This window comes from Mytilus californianus, unplaced genomic scaffold, assembly GCF_021869535.1.
Source record: "Mytilus californianus isolate M0D057914Y unplaced genomic scaffold, xbMytCali1.0.p SCAF_5, whole genome shotgun sequence".
Taxonomy (NCBI): Eukaryota; Metazoa; Mollusca; class Bivalvia; order Mytilida; family Mytilidae; genus Mytilus; species Mytilus californianus.
The window spans coordinates 65,305,948-65,322,040 of record NW_026262701.1 but is presented as its reverse complement, the minus strand read 5'-3'; positions in this window follow the sequence as shown (position 1 = coordinate 65,322,040).

The window sequence follows — 16,093 nt, the reverse complement described above, 5'->3', positions numbered from 1 at the left end:
CGCTATGTCGTAATTTCGACATAACATGTCGTTATAACGACATCGCTATGTCGTTATTTCGACATACATGTCGTTATTACGACATCACTATGTCGTAATAACGACATAGCTATGTCGTAATAACGACATCGCTATATATATAAGAATATGTATTATGATTGCCAAGAGACTTAATGACACAGAAATAAACAACTATAGGTCATCATAATGCCCTCAATAATGAGAAAAGCCCCCGCATAGTCAGCTATAAAAGAGGGACGAAAGATACCAGAGGGAGAGTCCCCGACATGACAGCTGTTTAATAATTTAATTCAAACGAATGAAAATAACGGTTTTAATAATGTACAAACAAAGACCGAAAAACGAATATGTAACACACCAACAAATGACAACCACTGAATTACAGACTCCTGACCGCTATGTGATAATAACGGCAACCTTATAGTTTAACTTTTCACTTTTTGATGCGATAGGCATTTCAAAATGGTTGTCAGTAAAGACAAAGTTTGTAGCGGAAACAAATTCATCTTTTTTTTTTAGAATAATGAACACTATATGCAATCAAGCTTAATTAAAGTTATTCACTTGCACCTCAGACTTGCACATACTAGAACTTTATTTATAATGAAGTCAAATGAGACCCAGTTGAATAGGGGAGCAATTCAAGCTCCTTGGAGCCTCTAATTATGTTTGGCATGTACAGATTTGTGTAAATTATGAAGTCCTGCATTTCCATTGCAGGTTCTGAATAAGATGAATTTTAAGCTTTTCCCAATAAAGACTATGTTAAACTTTGGACTCATAGTGCTCAGACCCACGGATCTCTGTACCTTCATTTGTACACACTTGAATCTTAATGTACAGTAACTACTGAGGCTTGATGCAAATTATTACTGCATTGCTATTGTTGGTTCTTAATGAGATTCTTCAAGCGTCCTCCCCATTGAAGCCCTATTAAAACTTTGTACCCCAAGTTCTTTTAACCACTGTTCCCCAGGGCAACTATTCCTACAAACTTAAGGGGAGGGTTAGGATTCCGCTAACATGTTTAACCCCGCCACATTCTTTATGTATGTGTATGTCCCAAGTCTTTAATTTACATATTTGTTTTTCGTTGATTTTTGTACATAAAATAGGCCGCTAGTTTTTCTCGTTTGAATTGTAATACATTTGTCATTTCGTTTCCTTTTATAGCTGACTATGCGGTATGGGCTGTGATCATTGTTGAAGGCCGTACGGTGACTTTAATTGTAAATTTCTGTGTCATTTGGTTTCTTGTTGAGAGTTGCGTTTTTGAACAAACCAGCGTATCCCAAGGCCTTGATAACCTCTGTAGGCCCCAAATAAGACGAAAAAAAACATCAAAATTGGAGAGAAAACTGAAAAAATTGTTTCTAACCTCAGGGATATTAACCCTTGGCTATCTTAGATTTAATGCAATCAGTATGCATCAGCATCAGGGTACAGCTCATTTGCATATCATTTGCATATTTTTACAAATACTCGAAATTTAGACAATTTCTGATAACAATTCAGCATGCCAAGGGTTAATATCCTTGAGGTTAGAAACCATTTATTTTCTGTTTTCTCTCCAATTTTGATGTTTTTTCGTCTTATTTGGGGCCTACAGAGGTTATCAAGGCTTTGGGATAAAAGAATAAAAGAATATGTATTATGATTGCCAAAAGACTAAATGACACAGAAATAAGCAACTATAGGTCATCATAATGCCCTCAATAATGAGAAAAGCCCCCGCATAGTCAGCTTTAAAAGAGGGACGAAAGATACCAGAGGGAGAGTCCCCGAAATGACAGCTGTTCAACAATTTAATTCAAACGAGTGAAAATAACGGTTTTAATACATTATTAAAACCGTTATTTTCACTCGTTTGAATTAAATTGTTGAACAGCTGTCATTTCGGGGACTCTCCCTCTGGTATCTTTCGTCCCTCTTTTAAAGCTGACTATGCGGGGGCTTTTCTCATTATTGAGGGCATTATGATGACCTATAGTTGCTTATTTCTGTGTCATTTAGTCTTTTGGCAATCATAATACATATTCTTTTATTCTTTTATCCCAAAGCCTTGATAACCTCTGTAGGCCCCAAATAAGACGAAAAAACATCAAAATTATTAAAACCGTTATTTTCACTCGTTTGAATTAAATTGTTGAACAGCTGTCATTTCGGGGACTCTCCCTCTGGTATCTTTCGTCCCTCTTTTAAAGCTGACTATGCGGGGGCTTTTCTCATTATTGAGGGCATTATGATGACCTATAGTTGCTTATTTCTGTGTCATTTAGTCTTTTGGCAATCATAATACATATTCTTTTATTCTTTTATATATATATAGCGATGTCGTTTTTACGACATAGCTATGTCGTTATTACAACATAGCTATAGTGATGTCGTAATTACGACTTGTTATGTCGAAATTACGACATAGCGATGTCGTTATAACGACATGTTATGTCGAAATTACGACATATCGATGTCGTTATAACGACATGTTATGTCGAAATTACGACATAGCGATGTCGTTTAAACGACATGTTATGTCGTTTTAACGACATGTTATGTCGAAATTACGACATAATTATGTCGTTATTACGACATGTTATGTCGTAATTACGACATAAATTTTTTTTTTTGAATGGCCCTTATCGGCTTCCGTAGATTCTTCATAACTTGCACTCTCAAATTTTCCCCAAGCTGTCAGCGCTTGACTACAGAGCAGGTAAATCAATAAAATTTTAAATGTTTGCGTTTGTGATTTTGTGATTATGACCAAACCTCTCTCTCAGTATTGCTACGGCTTGATAGTAATTTGCGTTTGTTAGTGGTAAAAAGACACATAAGATACATTGTGCGGGTATGCCCTGAATTGGATTCTGCAAAGACGTAAACTTTTGTACCTCTGTTAATGTTTGGTTGTAAAATATGGATGATTAAATTTTGGTAGCTCATGATAGATGCTTGAATTTGTGCTTATTGACGATCTGTAGCTCATATTATTATTCTGCATGGGATGTGAAGTATTGCATGTAGATATGGAGTTCATGTATACGAAATCTGTTGCATTTGATTAACGTTTTGATTAGACCTAATTTCATTTGATTTTTTTTTCTGTTTCGAGCCAGCATTGCGTCTTTTTGTCAAAATACGTTCTATATTTAAAACATACCGGTTTGCATCTTCAATCTCAACTTTCATATTGTCCTAAGTAATTTCTTCTGGAATGTCATTGCCCAGTTGCGACGAATATCCATTTTCTTCTTTAAAGTCTCACATTTACCTTCAATTTCGGCGCTTTGTGTTGTTGATGTTTCGAATTCTTCTTCTGTCTTAGAAATTATTTTTTACGACTCTAATAGCCTTCTTTTTCGTCATTGTATCCTCTGGCCAAGGCATCAATGTTACGGAAGGGTAAACGCAATGTATGAAAAGACAGTGAACAACGTCTATTTCGTCTCAACTCAATATAATATAACGTATGCTAAATATTAATGATGTGCAACACCACAACTTACGATCTGTCTCTAATAATGATCTATTTGTTCCAAGACCAAATACAAATTTTTATAAAAAATCTTTTAATTATTCTGCAACAAAGGTATGGAATAATTTACCACTCAAAATAAAAAAATGTCGTAATGTGGAATTATTTAAGAAACATTGTTATAATCATTTTCTTGAAAATTCTATGCAAGTCGAATAATTTGTTTTCTTTCTTTTTTTGTAAGAATAAGAAAATTTAATCAAAACTTTACCAATTATTGCCATTTATTGCCATTTGTATGTTTGAATGATTGAATTGTGTATATACTAGTAATATATATTGTATTTTAATGTATGAATGTATGAATGTTAACTGTATACATGTATTTTGTTTGAGGGCCTCAATGAAAATTAGACTACTTCTAATTGAGTTACCCTCTTTAAATAAAGAATTTATTGTTATTATTATTATTATTATTACATAATAATAGAACGTTAACAAAAGTTATAGTGAAGTCGACAATCGTGATCTCGATCTTCTATAATGGAGGTGAGGAATACATACAGATACAGATATTCCGTAGGTAACTCCGTCTTTGCTGGATACTATTGGACAACAAGGATTTCTACTGCGACAAAATTTCAGGACAAGTCCGACTCCGTTCAAAACGATACGATTTTGCTGAAAAACGTCAAGGTGGATGGAACCTGCCATTTCCAAGATGCGTCCTTCGTTCGTGTACATCGAACGACTGTTCAGTTCAGTGTTGGTACCACATCGAACGCAGGCGTCGTCGTGATGTCCCGTCGTGTCCTTCACGAACAGTTGGGTGTCGATGTAGGCCTTGTACCGATTTATGGTTCTAATTTGAGCCACGGATGTGAACAGTCCACTTATGAAAAGACGGATTGTAGAGGAAGGTATACCAATCAAACGTTTTCATCTCAGTTTGAGAACGGGTTTTTGGCGGCGACGGGAGTCGAATTTTGACCCTCAGAGTACTTCTTCTGAGATCCATGTATCTAGCAGACAGGGTTGGAATCAGGAAGTGTGACTCCTCTTCGAATTGTTTGTTGGGACGATATTCTATCCATTCTCTTCTATGTTTGGCCGTATTAGTAGGTGGGAGTTAAAACAGTGACAGTTGGTCTTCGTGATTTTCTTCCTGGTGATTCCTGATTTGTCCAACTGGTTGGCCGAATTTCGTCGGTGTTTCTTTCCTCTTATGATTTTCTGTTTAGCCACTTCCGACTTGACAATCTCGAGGGTCTGCGCCACCGGAGTTACCACATCGGCTTTCGGTGTTTTTTGGCGAAAGAGAGCACTGCTTCCAACGATGTATCTTCTTTTTTTTTCCCTGATGAATCCTTCCCTTCGATACGTTTGCAAAATGCTGGTCCCATTTCTTGCAGTCGAGAACGTATGAGACCTAACGAAATTTGATCTTGTGATCTTAGACTTCTTTCTATTCCATCCTTGTCTTCGAAAGTGAAGCTCGAAGCACAATAGGGTCGATCTTGAATCGATATGGTTTAAGAAAAAATTATTTACAAAAATACCGAACTCCAAGGTAAATTCAAAAAGGGAAAGTCCATAAAACATGACAAAATCTTTATCAACCATCGGAACGAATGGAAAACAACTGTCATGTTCCTTACTTGGTACAGGCATTCTCCGAAGAAAATGGTCGGTTAAAACTAGTTTTATAGCTAGCTAAACCTCCCCCTTGTATGACAGTTGTTTATAGTTCCGTTATATTGACCAAATTGGGTGAGCAACCAAAACGGACATAATTGCCTAATCTGACAATAATTGGGACCCATTAGCAAAAACTGTGTAAACAAACATCACAGACATACACCACTACTGACTAAAAAAATCAAACAAACACACACATATACTAGTGTTGTCAAATTCAACATTTTTACCTAACCGGTTACTCGGATGATCTTTCGACTGACTAACCGGTTAATCGTTATGAAAGTTAATGTTCAAAGAAAATGTACCTTATGGTCACTTTTGGTCTTTTTCCGACCTGCAGTAAAACATTTGCAAAAGTAGGTCGTCCTTTTGGCTATGTGGGATGTATAAATTCGCAGTCACGTCTGGTCAGAATGGGGACATTAAATCCGATGCCTCCTGTAGAGAACATTTCGCGCTCGTGGCACGTTAAGTACCCTTGCAGCAAGTCTTTTAGGGGTCCGTAGGTAGCCTGTTGCAAGGTTTAATTTCTGTCCCTATCAAATATACCCTCATTTTTCAGTAGCATTCCACATGTCCAACCCTCCATGCCGGTCAACCCCTATTGCAGGATCTGTTTATTTAATTAATTGTTAATTTGTTCTCATTCTGAACATGCATGAAATTTTCTCCTCTGGAAGTTACGCAAGCAACAATCAATCAATCAACCAATCAAAGAATTGTTTGCAGTACTTTGTCACAATGTATTGTTATATAATATGATGTATCATAGTTAACGTCCCGCCTTTTCAAAAACATTCTGAATAGTTCATGTCTGCATAGTACTGGAACGACAAGAAAACACTAAGTTTGCATTACTCAATTTTTGAATCAGCATTTCATTTGAAATATGACCAAGCTTTGGATGTTGATGATTTGCATGTTTACATTTACGTTCACTCAATATTAAGTTACTTGTATTTACTTGTATTTAAGAACAAATTAAGTAAAATATAAAAACAAGGGTAATCAAAATGAAAACAACTCTGTAAAAACCTCTTGCATCAAACTCTCACCTCTGGACCCACCTGCACCAGGAACGCCCAAAGTAAAAAAAAAACCGATAGAACGATCGTCTTTTATAAATATTCGCACTCGTTTAAAGACGTTATGTCGAACTTTGTAGAAGGGTCTACCAAACTTTAGATCCAAGGGTATTTCGTCTATCGATGAATACCATACAATAATGGCAGGAATGTTTTTCTCACGTAAGATTGCTACACATGTACAGCCGTTTGGTTCGGTTTGCAGATCAGGGTTATATCAGTCAAGGGTCAAGATCACAAGTCTCCGTTGTGGTTGTCGACATTGGTCGACAAGGAGTCTTTCTGATATGCGTCTATGTCAATTCAGGGTCTTTCTTATTACTGTTCGCCGGGTCGTACCAATAATGTGATTGTCTGCATCAGGTTATGACGTCTCAGTATCTGGTACGTCAACAGTGTGTTCCGTTTTTCTCTTTAGTGATTTCTCGTGACGATCCTTTGTCTAAACACAAGAGAACGTACCCTGAAACGAGTGGCGTCTTGTAGTAGGACTCGAAATGACCCGTCGACGATGAAACGATCGACTTCTACCACAACTTTCGTCTGTTCCCTGGTTATAATTTCCATAAGAATGTTTCACATGGTCGTGTTTGCCAGATTCAGTTCTTAGAGAAAATTATTTACTAAGTAGTCCGTATACGACGGATTGGTTCATGATTACTTGGACGTCACCCTCTGGCCTATTATACTCTTTCAGCGACGATGTGGGGATCCAACTGTTGAATTTCGAGGGCAAACCATCCACTTAAACAACGGTTCGATTCGTGGTCTTAAAAACCTTTTTCGATTACGTACACGGCATTCTCCGTCACCCTCACCTTACTGGTATAAAAATGTAAAAGGATCCCTGGACAGGTTCTTCCAGCGTGTCCTTTAGTACGTACAACGGAAGACGTTCCTTGACACCTCATATGCTCACCACGTAGAAGTTCATGGTCCAGCGCTCGTTGTACTGTCTGTCGAAAGGCTGATTCTGGTGAGAGATAGCAAGGGTGTCTCCTCTTTTGGAAACATAACGTCGCATGTGGACGCCCTATTATAGTTACCATAATCGTGCTTCGTATTTCATTGTCACCACTCGGATGTCATCTTGAACCTTGCGTCAAGGAATCTAAGATAGCGATTCAGCGATGTGACTGATGACGGTACCGATTGAGTTTTGTCTTGGTAGCTCATTTTGTGCTGAAAAGGAGGTCCATTTTCTAGTTTCAGCAGCTATTAAACGTCTTTGTTCCGAAACTCTGTGCCTTTGTCGGTTCTCAGTTTTGTAGATTTCTTTACGGTGCAGAAAAACGTTACAGAGCGGGTGTTGTTTATTGTCTTTGACTGGATAGGAGCGGAAACGTACGCACAAAAGGATATCGGCGTCTTATTTGTAGTTGATGAATGGAGCAATCACTTTTCGTCTGCAGAGCTTTCGTACAATCTGACGGAGCAGACCGAACGTCTCTTAGCTCTCCAACCATTTTCTGATCTTTTCTTTTCCCAGTATGTATTTTCCTTCTCTACAGTCGGACTTTAACAGTTTGCCCACGCCATCAAACGATCATGAGTCCTGGGTGTAACGGATCGTAGTAAATATCTGCTCCAATTATTCTGTCTTTCAGTAATTCGGGGTCAACTGTTCGTGGCTGTAGGCGACTTTACGTAAAGCCATGTTCACGTCGGATGGTTTCTGCGCAAACAGTAAAAACAACATACGCCTTATCCATTTTGTATTTCCTAAAGACATTCCGATTCTTGTAACTACAGCTTTAATTCCAAGAGAACGAAGAAACTGTTGACCATATTGTTCGCTTTTTTCACTGTGATTATCATTTTAATCGCCTTGGATCGATTCTTCCGTTTAATTGATGGACGGTGGAGGGTGTGCCTATTCGGATCCCAGTGAGACAAACGTCGTAACTCATCTTTTGTAATATTTTGACGTATTGTCGGAGACGACCTCGACCGTCTTGCATTAAAACACATTTTCCATTTACAGTTGATTTATCCATTGGAGAACAGTAAGCAATTTTTTTATGTTACCAGATGAGTGCGGCAAGCACTCCAGGATCGTATCGTACGTTGGTTAATTTCTTGGTCATGTGGATCGTACATCTCAAGTTCGCGTGTGCAACTTTGTTGGTCAGGTGCATTCTGAACGATCTACCAGGTCCCAGTACTCGACCGATCGGAGAGCTTCGACTAAAGTGGAAAAAACTCTAGGTTCTCTTCTGACCAAAATCATCAACAGTTGTTCAACTTTATTTTTCACTGTGTTTTGATATGGAATTCTTTGGTGTTTTCGTCTGAGAGAATATCTTTCTGTAGTAAATAATGGACTATGAGGTAGACGGGGTGTAGCCAAACAGTCTGACGAAATTCGTATGCAAATTCTCTTATCGCGTGCGTCCATGGAGATTATCCTAGGAAGACTTAGAGCATGATGTTATCCTTAAAAAAGTTTATTGTACATAGAACTAAATGAATGAAATTGATTGGTTGAATAACTTTTTTTCATTGGTAAGTCAATTGTCCTTGTGACCCATCTTACGTAGGTGAAACTCTGAGATGACTAAATGGAACGACTAAGATATTGAAAGGTGTATAGAAAGAATAGGCGTCTCCAAGCTCTCGTTTTGCCCCATATCAAGTCCTATTATAAGCTCAAATCCGGGTACGTAAGCAAATCTGTTTAAAAAACAGTAAACCCCAAACTTTCTTCGCAATTCTTTTCTAACATTTTTTTTTTATACTAAAATATTTCATGTGATTTCATAATGAGAAAAGATTGAAATGAGGTTTGATCTAATGTATTATGAAATCATTATAAAAAATAAACATATATACATTATAAATCATATATGCCATACATCCACTGCAATATAAAAATTACACGATTCCAAAATTGTTAAGTACATTGATGCTGAAACGTCACCTTTTCGCCAATCTGTGTAATGATCTGGATTACACTTTGGATAGGTGAAAAATCCCAGTTTGTTCATGTCGTCCGATCTATAGGGACGCGGTACGATAGAAGACAGTGCTTGAACAAAGTCACCCATCACACTGACATCGTTCTTCAATTTGGAATATTCGGAGGATCTGAAACAATTTCCCTTCTTGGTAGGTACGACATCTGTTTCGTTAGGCGGTAACCAGTGGTGTCTTATGTCTACACAAGTGCTGTCGGCCTTGATACTGAAAGTTCACATTCCCTTTAAGATGGGTCGAAGAGTTCTGCTGCTTATTCAGATCCTGGTATAAAAAGGCGAAACTGTCCGCTAACATTTTCCATCGGCTAAGGGAAGACTGATTCCTTTTTACATGGGAATTCGCTTCCTATTGTGGGTCTCCAATTTTCGAATGTCTATTTATGTTGACCTTTCCAATCTGTGACCTGGATAAATTTATCGTTTCCTAACTCAATGCGTTCTCCATCTCGATCGACTGTAAATGAAGCGTTGGTGAACCCACGGCTGAGTTTTATACGCCTATCCCTAATTTTCATTGGTGGTTCATGATAATACCATAAAATTGAGAATGGAAATGGGGAATACATCAAAGAGACAACAACCCTACCAAAGAGCAGATAACAGCCGAAGGCCACCAATGGGTGTTCAACGCAGCGAGAAAATCCCGCACCCGGAGGTGGTCCTCAGTTGGCCCCTAAATGAAATTGTGTACTGGTTCAGTGAAAATGGACGTCACACTAAACTCCAAAACATATAAAGGAACTAAAATTAAAAAAACATACAAGACTAACAAAGGCCAGAGGCTCCTGACTTGGGACAGGCGCAAAAATGCGGCGGGGTTAAACATGTTTTGTGAGATCTCAACCCTCCCCCTATACCTCTAAGCCAATGTAGAATAAAGAAACACATAGCAATATGCACAGTAAAACTCAGTTTAAAAGAAGTCCGAGTCCGATGTCAGAATAGGTAACAAAAGAAACTAAGCAAAATGACAATAATGCATAAATTAACAAAGGACTACTAGCAGTTACTGACATGCCAGCTCCAGACCTCAATTAAACTGATTGAAAGATTATGTCTTCATCATATGAAAATCAGGTACAATCCCTCCCGTTAGGGGTTTAGTATCATATCATCATAAAATATATGAGAAGAATATAACCCGTATCATGCCAACAACTGGTTTTCGAATAAATGTTTATTTCCGATGCAAAGATGTATATACGTAACGCTTCCGGTATGAGTCATTGGACGTAAAAGAATCCCAAAATATGAAAGCCATATAGACGTATAAATACTTGACGAGCTATATCACCAAGAAGAGAACCACACAAAAGAAGCATTACGTGACCAAAGGAACAAGTTAACCTTATTATGATGTAAGAAACTGAATCAGCTATCAGCTGTCATAGTTTGTAAAAGGATTCTCTGATTGAAATAAAAGAAAATCTTACTTTATCATGTTTCCCCGCCTTGGAAGAATCAGAGGCCACGCTACGCCTTTGGGCTTACTGAGTACCAACTTTATGCAAACAGTAACAACTGTTGCACAAATAAATATCAATTAAGTATGAATTCTTTGTTATGAGCTGTATAACATGGAAGATTTTCCTGGTTAACTCATTGGCTTATTTAAAAGGACTGACTGGATCTGCATGCTTCACAAGTCATCAATAGGCAGACCGCGTGATCAAAAGGAAACGACACAATGACCAAAGACATTTCGAAACATATACCTAAAAAGGCTTATCTAGATAAAATGAAGAGGGCAACTGATGCTCCCAAGTTCGCGATAGTTTGATTTAATGAAAGATGTTTTTTAATGTACGGGGAATAGAATAGATACTTTTTGCCATCATTGTTTCTTTGCTTCGGGGTACCTATATCCGGTGGTGATGCTATATAGTGTTTATTGGTTTTTGGTGTGTAAACGCCACCTTCAGCACGTTTGGCTATTTCGTAGCGGTCAGTGTTTATTGGTGTAGGAAGCCGGAGTGCCAGGGGAGAATCATCGACCTTCAACAGGAAAACTGACAATCTTAGTCAATTAACATTGAAATCGAACGCACCTGCCACGTGCGTGATTCGAACACAATAACCCACTTGGCTTCGTGTGGTCAGGTGAACTAAAAAGGTTAAGAGATCCCAATCCTGTGTTCATAAGACGCTATAGTAAGTCATGTGTTCTCATATTGAGGTTGAAACCTTTCATATATGCAGTTACATAATATATATACCTTATCTATATACATTTACATAAAGTATGGTACGTTTTCAATAAATTGGCTGTTGTATGTGTGGAAGCCCTACGTTTCGACGAGTCTGAAAAATGATAAAAAAATAAATTAAATAAGTGGATGTAATGCGGAATTGTAAGCCACGGGGTCCCATATTGGGGTTGTTGGTACCTTTCTTATATATTGTTACAAGAATTTTCGGAGATAAACGCAGTTCGGGGTAGCAGTATAACATACGTCTTGGCATCCGTAAGTAACTACCTGGTATGAATATTTGTTACGTCACAGAATTTAGAAAATATCATCTACTCTTTGGAGAATTCTAAAAGTGCATATGAAATGTAAATTTAAAAAAAGGGGGTAATCATAGTATCGAGAAACTGACATGGTTTGATTAAGCATTTGAAATTGTTCTGTTAAGTGTTCAAAATTTTGACATGGTTTGGATAGAAATTGATAAATGTTAGTTTTACGAAAATATTGATAGTTTGTTCGAATGCATCGTTTAAAGAACACAATTATATTCTAAAGTAACCTTTTAAACTGTAATGTAATGGGTATAATCGGTGAACCATACATGAAAAATCTGACTCAAAGATATCATATCTGTAAATGATATGATTAATATAGGAATTACTCGTTTGAGCTGCATGCATTCGGTTACGAATTAAGTCAATGATGCATAGATGAGCGACATTAGTAGTCCCCGGCTTAGAATGATATTTCTCGGATTTCCGATTTGGCTTATTGCACGTCGTTAAAAAAACCCTTAGACCCGGGTATTGCTACTCATTACCTGGGGAACTTAACGCGCGTTTTCCTCAGTTCCGTGGTTGTTCTAAGTGAAAAATTGAATTCTGTATATTAGCCATGATGTAATCCACTAACGATTTTACCATCGGATGTGACCTTGAGAGGTCATACCGGTGTTATGTTGCCGCAGAAATTTCTGCACACGTCCCTTGCGCTTTTGACTGATAACCGAACGTATTTCGTATTAATACGCGGATATTATCGAGTGCAAAATAACATTCCTTATCGCTTGTTATAAATTCATTTCTTCAATGAATACTCATGAAAATATTTTTTAAGAACATAAATAAATAATATGAAAATGTTTTGTCGTGAGAAATATACATATATATATATATATATATATATATATATATATATAAGTAAAAAAATCATTAATATCTATGCATACGTACCGAAAAATTGTGTTTGCGGATGAATATCTCTTATCGCTTGTTATATATTAATTTCATCAATAAATATTCATGAAAATATTTTTTTAAGAACATAGAAAATCTTAATGATATGCAAATGTTTTGTCGTGAGAAATATATATATATCAGTAACAAATCATGAATAACGAAAATTTGTGTTACGCATGCTGAAGAATATCTCGAAGACGTTTTGCAACAACAGCGGGAGAAATATGAATGCCTACTAAAATCAAACCTATTAGAAAAACGAATTATTACAGAAGAGTGTCCACCATGCACTTGCACTGCACTATCATTAGAGTAGTAGAATAGAATGATGGTATAAATGGATGAAAATTTGCCGGTGGAGTTATTAAGATGATTTGCTATATATATAACTGTTCTACAAATATTAATATAATATATAACAACAAACCAGATTATACTGATAACAAATGATTGTCCCATGATTATATCACCACAATATAATAATTATTACGGTGAGGTTGAATTCCCTGTCATTTATTCATCATCCACACAGGAACTTGTCTCAGAAAAAAAAATATAACTATGTACCTTTACCTAACTTTCAGGTATAGAGATATGATTTTTTTCTGAGACAAGTGCCTGTGACTATCAACCAGAACTTGCGGTCATCCGATGTTCAGTACTTCAGTACTTTGATATCCTATTACTGACATTCATTTTAGTAAATTCATCACTTGGCTACCACCACTTCGTCAATGAACGGGACTACTGACCTTGTTATGCAAATGTTCCACGTTGATGTCAAGTCGTCTATGTCTTGCGAATTGAGTGCCAAATTTGATTTTAATATTCTAGTTTCTCTGTCTCTGGATTAAAAACGTCTTATAGTAGGGTTCCCAGTGTCCAAAAAGTCCTCTAGTTAACGAGTTTAAGTTAACGGAATAACACACGGCTAATTTTTTTGGCAAATTAAAAGAAAATCATTATATTTTACAATCATGATTGTCGTCGTAAGTTCCCGTGGTCACGATTTTCTAATTTCTGTGTTTTTACAGGGTACCACCAGATACCACATTGTACGGGGAATTTTTTACATGAAAAATAATATTATTGCGCTCTTTGTTGGTGGTTGAAATAGTACTTATAATATTGATATTTCATTTTTAGTACCTAAATATTATTTCATTGGAAACAGGATGGAAAATATATTGCATACAAAATTACGACACAGATGTAATCCTTTAAAAGCTGATTTATACAGAGTTAATTTAGTAAATGACCCAAGTTGTGAATGTGGGTGTCCATTAGAAGATTCGATTCATTTTTTCTTAGAATCTCCACTCTACATTAATTTAAGAAATCAGCTCTTTGAAAACATTCAACACTTAGTTGCTATTTCCATAGAACATATTTTATTTTGAACAGACGAAATTAGTGTTGAACAAAACACAATCATTTTCAGAAATATACATAGTTATATACGCCATACAAAAAGATTCTTTGATTAATATTGCTGTATCTTAAAGTGTACTCGTATCCAACTGTTACTGTTTAAACATAATATATTTATTGTATATATTTTTCATATTGTACTGAATTATATAATTGCTGTCATCTTGAAATTTTGTATATTGTACTTATTTGGAGAGGATTATTTCAAGTTGTTATAACTTGTATCCAATCCTATTGTATATTTAGACAATAAAATATATTTAAACTAAACTACTTATAATATAGTTTATGTATTAAATATATTATATAACGAAAGCGGAAAGTATTTAAATGATTTTAGTATAAGTATTTCAGCATTTTAGTAAGACTAAAATTTACCCGAAATTTACCACATTTCCATCGAAGGCAAATTTATTACGTGTATCATCACGATATTTTTTACTCTGATTAAAGCAATAAGACGAAGTGCATGTGTGTACCAAATTTCATAAAAGTCGTTTTGAAGAAATTAGCAATTAAAAACACAAAATAAGGCAACATTTTGGCATTGATTTAAGAACATCAGTTGTTCGACCTGCTAGTCAAATGCGTTTTGTTAAAATATACTTTTTTGGTCTTTTGGAAAATGTTGTTTGTGCTGTATATATATATATATATAGAACATCAGTTTTTAAAAAAATAAGGCTTGTGAATTTATATTTATAGTGTATATTAAGTAGTTTAAAAAAATTGACATGTGCAGGGATCTGACAGCCTAGCTAGGTTTTATGAAAAAAAAGAAGGTCATATCTTAAAGGTTAAAAACTGCATTCCTCGAAACATGTCCAGTTACTATCTTTATAGGACTAGGACCAGCTTTAACCCATGTCAAAATTACCAAAATTTAGCCCATGAGGGCCATGATCTATGACTGGGTCCTTATTAACATGTAATATATTTATACTCAAAACAGTATTGCTGTTAAATGCTGGTCTTGACCCTTCAAAAATTCTCCAAGAAACCATAAAGGGGGCCACTAGAATGCAAAAGCAATTTAAATTTTGTAATTAGAAATAAATGAGAAAGTAATTGAAATTTTCACGTCTAATATAGGGAATAAAAAATCTGTCCCTCAATGACCAGTATGATAAAATTGCTTTGAAGTAATGGGGAAAAGAATAGGGTTCATGTTTCTGTCAAGGGTAAGGACCGTAAGGTACACCTGAAGCAATTGAGCAACAAAAATCTTCAAATTGTGGTTTGATTGATAGACTTGACAAAATATTGGAGAATTATAAAGATTTTTTTATAAGTATCATATTGGTGTCATGTTACAGCTGGCTATTATGTAATTATATTTGAGAAATACATGTACATGATTTTCCTTTAATAGTTTGAGCAGATATTTAGTTAAAACTTCATAATATTGACTGCAAAGATGTTTCATATGTCAGACAGCAATATACTGGCAGTCTTTTATAAACTTTACAACCTAGGAGTTGGTAAAAAAAATTATAATATTATTAAACAACAATATATTAACACTAAATCAGCTATCAAAGTGCAGAATCAGCACTCAGACTTTTTTGAAATATCAAGAGGGGTGAAACAAGGAGATTCTTTAAGCCCCTCTTTGTTTAATCTTTTTATAAATGATATTGAAAGTGAACTCTCAAAAAATGATAATTATCCTTTAAAATTAGTTTCTTCTGAGGTAAATTGTCTTATGTTTGCAGATGATCTACTTATACTTTCAGAAAATAAACAAGGTTTGCAAAATAGCTTAAATAATTTAGAAGAATATTGTAACACCTGGCAATTCAACTTACACTAAATGTTAACAAAACTAAAACTATGATTTTGCAAAACAAAAACATTAAGTTAGAACAACCTTTTGTGAAATATAAAGATATAAATTTGATAAATGTTTCAGAATATAAATTTTTAGGTATTCTTATTAAATGTAACGGTAATTTTAATCATAGCTCTGAAG